Source organism: Spodoptera frugiperda, chromosome 25, assembly GCF_023101765.2.
Source record: "Spodoptera frugiperda isolate SF20-4 chromosome 25, AGI-APGP_CSIRO_Sfru_2.0, whole genome shotgun sequence".
Taxonomy (NCBI): Eukaryota; Metazoa; Arthropoda; class Insecta; order Lepidoptera; family Noctuidae; genus Spodoptera; species Spodoptera frugiperda.
The window spans coordinates 293,660-299,262 of NC_064236.1; the positions used below are offsets into that span (position 1 = coordinate 293,660).

Consider the following 5,603-nt stretch of genomic DNA (forward strand, 5'->3'; position numbering starts at 1 on the left):
AAAGCGCATCGCTACCCCTGCCGACATGTCACTGGCACTGGGTTATCTGACGTAACCAAACATTTTTATCTCCATTATCCGCTTGTGTACAGTCAAGGTGAACTCTACGATGACACTTGTGAAAGGTCAAGTTTTGCCAGTTTATAATGTAAACATCGGCACCACTAACACAGTAATACATTTGAGGGCACCTGTCGTGGACTGGTTAATTAAACCGATATCCGTGTCCTAAAAATGTCCACAGGCTTATTCAACAAATCTGGAACACTAGTAAATAACTGGAAGTATTTTTGGAAATTTTATGCATCATTCATTTTGAATTTTTGTAATACAGATTGGTATTTATTGCGTGTTAAGTTATTGGCTGGTGATGCCGTTATGTTCACCGTGGCCACATAAACGAGGTTGGTGCAGCGATATATATTTAAATGCACATTTAATAGACGTATCTAAATTCATGGCTTTTCTGCAGCACTTGTAGAACAGCTTGTTTGCATGACATCTTTAGGAAACAGGCAGCAAGCGAATTAATAATTAATGGCTAGTTAAGTTTGAGCTTTGTTTTAATTTTTATACAAACTTAGTGAAGTCGTCAAGCGTGTTAACGAGTTACAATGTTGTATCTTCAAAATAACACGATAGCCCATAACTGGGTCAAGTGAATCAATTCGTGCCGGAGTGTTCTATCATTGGGTGCAGAAAGGTTTTTCGCGTAACTGGAAAAAATCCGTCGCTACTGTATGTTTAGGCTTAGCCATCGAGAATAGTGTTTGTCTATTGCAGTTCTAAATCGAAGCTCACGTATTTTATTATTGTGTTTGCAACGACCAGTTTGGCGTCTTTGTCTCTGCATATTGTATGTTTCTACTACGTGTGTCGTCTTGTCTATGTCATGTTGGAAACGTGTACATGTGGCTATGTTATTTTTGAACAGTATATCCTTGTTTACTCAACTGTGTTGTGGCTGTAAAAGGTTGTTCTTTATTATTTTGATTTCAATCGAGCTATCATGTTGAAACTGCAATACTTTGTCTCTTCATTCATTGAAAGTAGAAATCCGTATTAATAATTCGAAACATTTACTTGCAGAATTAGTTGCGATACGTTAAGTACATGCGGTAGTTGATATTCTGTGTAGTATAAACCTTAAATATTTTAGTACCAAATATCAAATTGTGTATTTATTGTAAACTAATGGCCAGTCCTAGCTTTGCACGGGTTGATTTTCTAACATGTGTGCAATTTGACTGACATTATAAGCACAAATGAAAAGATTTTTGAAAACAAAAAATACATTGTTATGTTAATATTTATGTAAATAGGTTAATAATAATTAAAGCACCAGTTTATTCTCGCTGTGCTTAAAGTTTACCTTCAGTGGTTAATGGCTAACAGTGTTTCTGTTTGGCTTGCGAAGTTCAAGTGTCGGTACAAAGAGGTCCACGAATTCAGGCATCTACCTAAATTGGCACCTATAGTTGTCTCTTGTTTAGAGTCAGCCACTGGAAACGCTTTGAATTGACAGGACGGGGATGGCCCTTAGAATATATGTATGCGACTCGGTTACTGTCTGCGGCATTAATCAACGTTGACCACTAACTACTCAGCTTTGTCGAGCATCTTGATGACGTGACTTAGTGCTGCAGTGACATTGAACGACGTGCTTCGCGTCTGTCCAGCTCCCACGAATGGACATTGTTTTACTAACTGCTACATTTCAACGTTCATTCATTCCGGTTTATTCACACTCCTACAAACAAAACTCCTAAAAACACGTACGTAAACTAACCACATTGAAATTAATTAACCGCAAAAATAAACAACTTTATCCTGCTGAAATAAATGTTTGGCTATCTGTCTCTATGTCCGTAGCAATAGAGCTTAAAATTGAATATGGTTTTAGTAGCTATTTATTGAAAAAGCATAATGGAGACATTGTGCAGACTTCCGATAGAAGTAACTTTGTTTGAGTGCTGTCCGTAAGTTTACGTAACAATCGACGTATGAGTGTTTGTTTATTCGATTCCGATTCACGGGCCGCGTGTTACTGTGAATACTTACAACTTTTTAATACGAAACATACAAGCTTTCTACGGCAGCTGCACTACGAACAACTTCAACGTCGCGCGTCGGCGGGAGAATACCTTCTTATAATAAGTCTTTAATGCAATTATAGTTCTGATAAAAGTCCATCGAATCGAGAAGATGAAAGAAGAATTCTTATTGATTATATAAAATATCTTGAATATAGACGTATAGCATTGATTCAAAAGCGCCACCAAAGTGTGTTCCACGAGCTCCATTAATGGTATTCGGATTTACATTTCGCGGGTAGGTAGTTAACGTGCGAGTATGTATGGATTAGGAATTAGTTGCAGTAGCTATGTCGTGTACCCGTGTACATCGTCGCTTGGATATTGTGCCTTTGTGTCTTTAATTAAAGGAAACACATGTTTTTTTTTTAATAATACTGGCTCGTGTGTTCATTAGCTTGATTATATTCGGATTCGTATACGAACTTAGAACGACTCTTACTTTTTGAGGAAATACCGTGGCGCCATGTTTGATTACAAATGTTACAATTTGTTTCGATACCTAAGTCATTTTCAGAAATAATTTACAAGTGGTTTCGGCATTTTTAAACAGACTGCAAAATAAATAAGTCTTAGATCATGCGTCTGCTCACCGGATGCTATTCACACTGGTCTGGTTACGTCATAGTTGGGCCAAATTAAGAGCAATGCTCATAATATTAGACATGTACACGTGAGTTTTTTCGTAATACGTACCTACCTTGTTTTGAACTGAATTGACTTGTAACATTATTGTTAGATAATTTTTATTGAGTACTTAACAGTAACGTACAACTAGAAAATACAGTAGATTTCAAAATAGGTATTTTTTTAAATATTTAGAAAACGTGTTTTAGTTTTAAAATGTTTCTGTAATAGCATTTAGCGCACTGAAGGTAAGTAAGAACGTGACACTATAGGGACAGGTTAGGCACAAAGAGCACGGCAATGGCGTTGCCCTGGGCAGCGCTGATCGCGCACCATTAGATGACCCGTCTACTCGTGTGCCTCCTATTCCATAAATAAAAGCAATGGACTTGTTTCTAAGACGAATGTGTACAAAGCTCCCTGTCTGCTACATGGTCGACAGTACCATGAAGTTACCGCAGTCAGCCCGCTAGTGCGACCTACCGTTCCGCGAAAATAAATATACTCTGACCATGTTTCACATTCCAAATTGCATTTATATCCGGTTTCCCGGAGTTTTCAAAGTTGAAATTACGATGTTCGAGTAAATGCATTTAGTGAATACCGGGTCGCTTCGTATATTGAGTGCATCCTTCAGTTTACATAATAATGCTGTTATAATTTATTTTTAAGAGAAACTGCTGAAGCAATCTTGTTTGTTGTAGAAAACTTAAGTGCTTTCAATTTTGTTGAGTATGTACTAAAATTATAGATAGTATCTATAAATAATAATTTAATGACTATTACGGAATAACAATTACCTATTGTGTCTGCCGCCGTGGTTTGATTAGACCCTGCATATAATAGCATAAATACTGCGCGCGATAATTTGGTTTTGGACATGAAGTAATTAATTCAACGCTATATTGTTAGAGGCCATCAGATTGTACCTATTCTATTAGGTAACTGTCAGTCAGTCAGTCAGTCGCTCTATTTACTTATTGTTATAAGCGATATTTGTATGCACCTAAAACTAATTAAAAAGATGTCAAACTTTTAAAAACTAACTTAACACTCTTCGTTTTATCGTCATCAATAGTCGAAGACTTCTCACAGTCACTCCATCGAAGATTGGCTGACAGACGGATGAACAAATAAAAATGTGGACGGCTGGTTTGGTATTAGAGAAGTACGGTATTTATTCTGTAATGTTCAATACCTGGAAGTATTAATTCGAAAAATAATGGAGTGACAACTTGTAGTTGACAAAATCTCTACATACTTAGCAAGCGCCTGGCGGAAGCGGGTGAGCAAGAATGTTAGCTACCACTGAGCTCGTGTGCTTCGTATGCATACCGCATGGTGCCCAATATCGGGCAGTAGTGTCGTTCCGTATGCAAGTATTGCAAGTTCGTGGTAGTTATCGGCCCAATCGGCGCGCTTGTCGATAGCTCACGTTTGCATGCCGCCCGGCTACTTACAATGTCTACATTTAACATGTTTGTTCTGTCACTTGTTCTTGGCATCACATCCTAGTGTTTCAGAGTAGCAATAAATCTTTTTTGCAGTTTCTATGAACTTTAGGGGCATTCTACATAGTATTAATGCTATATTGTCTGTTGTGAACTTTATGTTGGCATTGTCGCCTGTCCTAGTTTTGGTAAGCAGCCTTTTATCGGTTTTACCACGATTATTTTTAAACAATGATATGGGACAGTATCTGATATCACAATGATTGTGAGACTATCTCTGACCTATTTCCACTCCAAATATAAACCAACCTAATTACAGATGTTTCTGTTTTCCTGGTGTGTTGTTGTTTAGACTAGAACAACAATCGTAAGGAATCCATACAGGTATATGATCGTCGTCTACAATATAGATACTAGTTTTATAAATGGCATTCCTCAGCATGAATTATTCCATGGTAATGCTTTGTTAGGTGACACAGGACGAGGGAATCATTATCTCAGTGTGTTTTTACATTCGCAGACGGATGGATGTTTAGGTCATAACTACAAAAGTTGATTACAAATCGATTGTGCGTGCTATGTAGCAACATACGACACAAATAAACTGTTTGTGTGAACAAGTGATAAGATAAAATAAAAAGAAACGATAAATTCATCATTTGTTTTGAGAAATAACTATGTACAATATTGTACATACATGGTAACATTGCTTCGGCTCCTGGTGGAAAAGAAGCAATAGTTCCTAGTAAGCAGTACTATCATACTGTACTGTTAACTGTTTAGGCAAGTACCTCCAATTTGATATTAGTCCCAATTGGTAGGTTCTACTATACCCTACTAATTACTTTGGGCACTGTCCTCTACTATGGGTAATCTGTATCACTACATAAAACAAAGTCGCTTTTTCTGTCCATATACCCTTATGTATGTTTAAATCTTTACCTACGCAACAGAATTTGATGCGTTTTTTTAATAGATAGAGTGATTCAAGACGAAGGTTTATATGCAAAGCTGGGGCGGGTCGCTAGTACTGTATATAAGTTATCCCAAAATAAGTGATTTCTTACTCGACTTTGGGAGGAGCCCGTGTTGTGTCTGCAAAGTGCAAACACTAGACTGAAGTAACTAGAAGGTTTGAATTTCAATGTGAATTGATGGAAAAAGGGAAATAAAGACGATCACAGAAAATGTTAGTAAGGAGACGAGAATGGTGATACTGTCCGATAACTGAGGGTGGCAGGGGAAAGAATTGTCTTCTTGGATGTGCGAATCTAAGAATGTCGTGAGACAATGCATGGTGATACAGGAGCGAAGTAGGTTAGTGGCGTGAGGACAGTGGTAGAGGAGGAAGAGGATGTATGAAGAGATTTTATCTTGAGGATGAAAGAGAGGAGAATTTTTGGGTTCGATGTAAAATGTCAAACGCAATATA

At 37.4% G+C, this 5,603-nt stretch overlaps 1 protein-coding gene across 12 annotated transcripts in view; it reads left to right on the forward strand.

Annotated features, from left to right (window-relative positions):
- The window catches only part of LOC118264320 (E3 ubiquitin-protein ligase MYCBP2), a 120,470-nt gene that overhangs the window by 39,396 nt on the left and 75,471 nt on the right, over positions 1-5,603 (forward strand). The window lies entirely within an intron of this gene.